This window comes from Rattus norvegicus, chromosome 19 (assembly GCF_036323735.1).
Source record: "Rattus norvegicus strain BN/NHsdMcwi chromosome 19, GRCr8, whole genome shotgun sequence".
In the NCBI taxonomy this organism is placed as follows: Eukaryota; Metazoa; Chordata; class Mammalia; order Rodentia; family Muridae; genus Rattus; species Rattus norvegicus.
The window spans coordinates 23,299,930-23,307,135 of NC_086037.1; the positions used below are offsets into that span (position 1 = coordinate 23,299,930).

The 7,206-nt window shown below is 41.4% G+C and overlaps 1 protein-coding gene across 8 annotated transcripts in view; it reads right to left on the reverse strand.

Moving 5' to 3' along the window:
- The window catches only part of Iqcm (IQ motif containing M), a 230,308-nt gene extending 223,102 nt beyond the window's left edge, over positions 1–7,206 (reverse strand). For all 8 annotated transcript variants that reach the window (XM_063278184.1, XM_063278180.1, XM_063278183.1 and 5 more), the window contains exon 1: positions 6,887–7,206. The gene's annotated coding sequence lies outside the window, so the exon portion shown is untranslated. The remainder of the gene's footprint in view (positions 1–6,886) is intronic.

A 7,206-nucleotide genomic window follows, 5' to 3' on the forward strand; every position in this document is an offset into this window, starting at 1 on the left:
GTCTACCAGGACTACCAGCAGACACTGGAGACCACTGGAGCATTTCAGTTTGGGAAGCCAGGAAAAAGACTGGAAATGTTTCTCTTATAAGCAAGCAACTGGGGCTGGGAGTGGCTCATTTAATATGAGCACCGACTGCCAAGCCCAGGGACCTGAGCTTTATCCCTAGAACACCCATGGTGAAAGGGAGAACCAACTCCTGCAAGGTATCCTCTGACTTTGATGCACATAATAAAATGAATAAATGATGAATAGTAAGTGTAATAATTTTTAGTTTAAAAACAGCTTGCAGGATATAGAAACTACTAAGTAGGAGTTTTTTAAAAAACATGAGTAATAAACCAGATCTTCATCTACAATGCGTATTTCTTTCTCTAGAAATCACAGTTAATCTAAACACAAACTGTCTACCAACATAGTCCCTTTTATGCCCAGCATTCTTTTTCCAGACATTCGTCAACACTGGAAGACAAGGCTTTTTCATGGGCAATGCTTCTACTCTTGTTGTAATGCAGTTCTCAGGTAAACTATTATAATATTTCTATCTTGCAATGTTTATACTTATGCTCTCTTTAGTCTACGTTATATGCAGAAGCTTTACCTGTTTTCTTTTTTCAAGAAACAGTGTCAAAAGAAATGCCACATTGCCGAGCATTCCAATGGTGAGCTAACAACCGCCCCTTCCTCTCCAAAACAGGAAAATAAAATATGAACATTTGTGGAGACAAAAAAAAAGCTCACACTTGGAAAGCAAGATTAAAGCAAGGAAATCAGCAAGGCTTTATATTTTTAGGCTTATAAAAGGAAAATCGCCTTCTACCACACTGCCTGTTATTATGACAAATACTTAACATTTATTTTTAGATCTTTTGAATAACACTTTAACTGTATACAGGTCCAAAAATAGTCCTGAAAGGGATAATTTCTCTCGGTTACAATAAAAGTGGCCTGCTTTTCAAAGTCTGGGAGGTAATATGAACAAATACTAGATTCTTATTTCTTCCTGACAGGAAATGAATTTTGTCCAATACCTCCATGGGAGGTACGAAGTTGGATTTACTGTTAATAATTTTCTCAACTTACTGTTCATCTGTATGAAGGGACAAGAGAGAGAAGTCAAACCTTAGGACTTACTTTCTACTGGGTGGCCTCATCCAGCCTTGATGTGAGGATAGATATGTGCCTAGTCTAACTGCATCTTGTTATACTAAGTTCACGGGTATTACTGGAGGCCAGCTGTTTTCTAAAAAGAAACAAAGGAGCAGTGGATATGGGAAAGAGGGGAGGCAGGGGTGTTTGGAGGAAGGGAGGGAGGAGAGCCTGCAGTTGAGATGTATTGTATAAGAAAAGAATATATATATATATATATATACACATACATATATACATATGTACATATATATACATATATATGTATTCTTGTATATATTCTTTTTTTTCTTCTTTTTTTTTTCTTTTTTCTTTTTTTCGGAGCTGGGGACCAAACCCAGGGCCTTGCACTTGCTAGGCAAGCGCTCTACCACTGAGCTAAATCCCCAACCCCTTCTTGTATATATTCTTGTATATATTCATATATATACACATATATGGCAACTTTTGAAAAAAGCTTCAGAGTGACAGGCATTACTGTCAGATCCTGTTCTTTCACGTAAGTTTTGGTTTTACCTCAAAGCACACCATAATATTACTTTCGTCATCCTCTGATTCACTGGCCACAATGTCTTCCTATCGCACACAACAAGCATATGTTTAATTAAATCTGGAAAAAGTAATAAGCATCCTACATTTCAAGGATAGCACTACAGACTCCTCCTGTGTTAAATATATCCCAGTTCCTGGGTAAGCTGACAATTCAAAGGCTAAGCTAGAGAAGTCGGGACAACTCGGCTTTGTCGGTTTCCCAGTTGCGCCGTTCTAGTCTTCCTGTTTCGTTGAGGGAGTGGGGGCACCGTAACGGGGACAGAGTGTTCCATCAACACAACGAGAGCTGAAGCAGCAGCAGCTTTCTCCAACACTGAGGCTGTTTTTGCAAATGTGCATGCTCTAGTTAGGGCTAAGGATATTTCTTCAAATGCTAATAGGAGTTAATTTGGTCACCAGCTAAGTTGAATTTAGAAACTGTCTTTTCTCTCTCGCCTGAAAGATCTGGTCCCGACTGTTCGTTTCTGAAGCAAGTATTTACTCTCTTGTGTGAAATTATCACTTGACGTTGATCTGTATGTTGGCACAGCGTAATTCCACAGATACATTTAGAAAGTAGCAATGCCTCGCTGTCCTTGTGTGTTAGATCTTCTCCCACAGGTCACTGTTTGTCTTTTATTGTCAGGCTATCTCTGCCACCACCCTGTGTCACTATGAAGAACAGTTTTGTGATCAAGAAGCCAAAGTACTTGACACCATGTATAGTTGTGGAAATAGACTCTTGTTGATGATTTCTATAAAGTCTGATCGGTTTATACCCTTTCCATTGTCCTTGGGATAAAAATTAAAGTCACTTGGTTTAGTATGCCAGGGCTCAACCATCTGCCTTTTGCTTTACTCTGCTAAGGCCTTCTTTCCCTCACTGATGTCCGTCCTCCAAATTGGTGAAGGTCAATTTCTTCCCACTGTAGGAAACTCCAAGTTCTTTGTTGCCCATGCCCTTTCTTGTCTAAATACATACACACACACACACACACGCACACACACAGACAGTTTCATATGACACTTTCCCCCCAATTTGAAATATTCCCTGTAGGAGAGAAGCTCATATGACTCAGGAGGTAAATAAAACCTCCCTCGTTTGGGAGAAGAAACACTTGGAAGATATTTGAGGGCCCCCCCACCACCAGCAGTATAGAAAGGAATGAACAACTCAGGGGAGAAGACTGACAGGAGACTACAGTTGATTGCCCAGATGGATGTTGTGAGATCATTATTTTGATATCTCACGGGTTTTCTTTCTGGGGTGAGTCAATATGTATGATTTGTGTGTGTGTGTGTGTGTGTGTGTGTGTGTGTGTGTGTGTGTTGTATCCCCCAGAAAAACAAAGAGAACATGGAATTTATCATTGCCTGAGAGAATTATATTGCCATCAAAGAACAGTCTTCACTGGGACATTTCTTAAAAGAACCAAACATACATTTTGAGAGGTTTGAATAGGATTAATTTAATCATATTAATTAATTAATAGGATAAATAAATTTAAGGAAGAGAGTAATATAAGTCTGCTTTGTGACTATGCCAGATAGAAAACAGAGCCTCAAGGAAATATCTCCTCATAGAGAACAGATACAGACTTAGAAAGGAGCCCACGCTAAGGATGTGTTCATCTCTTCAGTGGTATAGCCAAAAGGGACCAGATATTGATGATTGTCCGTGAATTTTGTCACAGAATGTTGGAACACTAAATGCTCCTATCAGAATCAACACAGTACGCTTCATTGAGAAAGTCATGTGAACAAACAAACAAACTAGTATAACAGAGGGACACACACCTAAAACCCAGCTTCAGGGTACTGCAGCAAAAGCACTGAGCCCATGAGCGCAAGACAACCTGGGAAATACAGCAACACCCTGTCTCACTGTGAGTGTGTACACGTGTGAGCATGTGCATGGCTGTGCATATGCACACCTGAGAGTGTTTATGTGTAAATGTAGTCAATAAAATTAAGTGATATGTTTATTGATTTTCTTAGTGCTGCTGATCTTAGAAAAAGAAAGACTAGAAAGGATCGTAGAACAAAATGGCAGCCCCAGAAATGCATTTTTTAAAAATCTGCCAGTGTTATCTATGGAGGCTTTGAATTATATTCATAACTTCATTCTTTGCCTTCTCTTACTTCCAACATACCAGACCTAACTAGGCTACTAAATGAAAAACTTCTTAGTTCTTTGAAAGCAGGCACAGGATCAACATTATTTAATAGCAAGAGGGTTGCACCAAGCCCCAGTGTCTTAATCAAAGATGACTCCCACCAAGCCATCCCTAGAGTAGCAGTTTTCCAACATACGAAGACATTTACAAACACACTACATCCAACACGGAAGGAACTTCACGTGCAGAAACCATAGATACTGCTAAATATTCTTCAGTGCCCAGGACTGCTCCATCCTCGCACTCCCCAGCACCATGTACCTCCCAACAGTGAACAACCTAGTCCAGTGCATTAATAGTGCTGCTGATGAGAAACCCGGGTGTAAATAGCCTCCTGATTCCCTTCATCGCTAGCATTCTCTTGTTCTGTATTTTTAGGGTCACCAGAAATTATATTAACTTCAGTGAAGTCATGATATGTGCGAAAACGCTCTCCTTTAATATCAGCAACTGCATTAACATCTACATAACCTATAAAAAAGTAAAATCATTTTTATAAATTCTGAAACAGAAATGTTACAATGGCCAAACTAATTCTTCATTCTGTGTAATTATATCAGTTTTTTTATGAGAATTCTGTAAACTCTTTAACCTAGTAACTGTCCCTTCAAACTACATTTTACACAATGCAGCTAAGTTCCTTTCATGATAAAAGTTAAAACGCTAACTCAAAAGAAAATATATCTGATTACATGCAACTTTTCTACTGATGCCCTCCTATATTTTCTTCATAATTAACACTGTAGACTCGCCAGAAATTGGATCTGACAACTTTTTTTAGTAAAAACAAATACCAAAGAGTCAGAATATACATCAGCTGTGTCCCTAGAATTACATCCTTTGATCTGATCTGATCTCCTGCTTTCAGCTGGTGCCTGCATACTGGAGGGGGAGGGGGAGAGGGAGAGAGAGGGGAGAGGGGGAGTGAGAGGGAGAGACAGGGGAAAGGGAGGAGGAGGGAGGGGGAGGGAGAGGGAGGAGGAGGGAGGAAAGGGGGAGGGGGAGGGGGAGAAGGAGAGAGGGAAGAGAGAAGGAGATCGAGGAAGGGGAGGACAGAGAAAGGGGAGAGAGAGGGGGAGGGGGAGAGGGAGGGGGAGGGGGAGGGAGAGACTGTATTTCCCACTAGAGCTTTGGTGAGTGTTTCCCAAAACACTTATGTTGTGAAATCTTGTATTGTTGTTGAGGATTCTTCAGGATCATTAGGCTTTTTATGTTCCTGATTTTAAACAGAAACCATGATCTTACATTAGTATCAATGAGTACATGCTTAGCCTCCCAGGAAAAATAATCATGATTTTTTTCATCTAAATTTAAATATGCGGGGACTCAGCAAAACCGAAGACTCAAAATGCAATTAAGGGTAACAGAGCTGGTAAGAGATAACTTCCCAAGTGTTTCTGTAGACAAAAAAATTCAAAATTAAATAGTAGTGACAAATTTACAAACAACCTAGTTTCTGACCATGTTATTTAAGAATGGAGTCTCCAAAGCCCCCTGTGCTCACATGCATGATGTTTGCGAAGGATCTGACACAGAGAACATACCTTAACACATGTCAGCCACGGCCAAGGAAAGTGAGCTAGAAATTACTCCACAGTCCAAAACAGGAATTGGCAAATGAGAACCAAGTCAGGGGGCCCAATCCGCTCGGCTTTGTTCCCAGGGATTCAGCCATACACCATTCGTTCACACATTGCCTAGAATTCTTTTATTTCTCTACAATGTTATGATACAGCCAAGGGGACCTAATTCAAACACTAACACCGTGCTATATGGATCAGTTTACGGCTTAACTGAATAAATCTCTCTTTCCTCAAAAAACATCCATCTCCCAACAAAGGCAGAAGAGCAAAGTTGAGTCCTTGTGTCCGAAAACCATATGGCTGTAAACCTAAAATATTTAGAATCTAAGCCTTCACTGTTTCTAAAGACCTGATGCCTTGAGGGATAGGGTTGGCGGTAAGTAGCTGGTAGTCAGAGCACAAGTTCCTTCTGCAGAAACAGGACTGCTCATTTCTCTAAAGGGTCGTGACTCTAAAAGGGCATGAGGTGAACTGACAAAGTAAACAAATGACTAATCCTTCCAAGAGATGGGGGAAACAGCTCTCCAAGTACTGTATTCCTCTCACCACTACCTCTCAAGTGCATTATTATCAAATGCTGCGTTCTTCTCAAGCCACTGGCATGGAGGTTGCCTCTTCTGCAGATTTAAAATGAAGATCATCTCGAAACCACTCTTGGGCAACCACACTGAGTTGTAACGAAGAGGAGAAACACTGGATAATGGGGAGGTCTGTTAAGATCACGTCTTGGTTCTGCCATCAATAAGCAGTGTGACCCTGGCAAAACCCTTTCTCTGAACTTCAGTTTACTAACCTACAAGACAGATCTAAGTAATAAATATATATGTGGGGTGGGGGATAGTAGGATATATAGTGGGATAGTAAAGATCAGATACTAAGAGCACTGCTAATCTCTGGGAACTAACTAGTATGCACACTAGTTTTAGGATTAAGCTATTTAAATCCCGTTTCTGATCACTAAATATCACCGATAATTGTCCCCTCCCCAAATGTTTAAAATTTTTATGAAGCGGTCTCATCCGCCATTTGACTGCCCTATTGCAGGGTTTTATTTCAGAGTTGCCTTCACTGTTCTCAATGCTTCCTCACTGCACATGCGCATTCCAAATCAGCAACGGGCGCCTTGTGAGACTCCCTGGGGTGGCAGCACAGCAGCGACTGTCTCAGCTTTAAGCCCCACCCACGTGCGCCGCGACCTTTTGAGTACCTAGATCAATGTGAGGCCAGCTGCCTACTTAACACATACAAGAGTGCCCAGAACAAAAACACTGAAAAGGCCAGACATTATTCTATTTTCTATCGCTTTGAAATGTAGTCCAAACATTTTATGGGATATTCTACTGTGTAAAATACTATTTTATCTGGAGAATGAAAATATACTTTTTTTTTTCCAATTTCTCTTTACCCTCACCCAAGAGAACTCCAAAGCCCCAGAACCACGCTCACCTTAGCTTCAGGCTCAGGGTGACCTTCTGCAGCTAGAGAACCTTCAATCCTCTTTAGTGGTTGTGGAGTCGCCCAACCCACCCTTGTTGTCTGCCTAGCTCCGCCCCCAGGGCACTCTCCCAATCATAGCTGCCCGGCCAGGCCCCATTAGTGCCCCCTTCTCTCACTCCTCACAACACTGTGGATTCACTAGCCTACTTCTCTGTGGGGGCAGCAGGACCTTGCTGCAGCACCCCTGAGGACCAGGACCTCCTGGCACCAGGAGCTGCCAGGCTTGGCAAGACTCCTGTGGCAACCGCCAGAAGGTTCCCTGGAATATG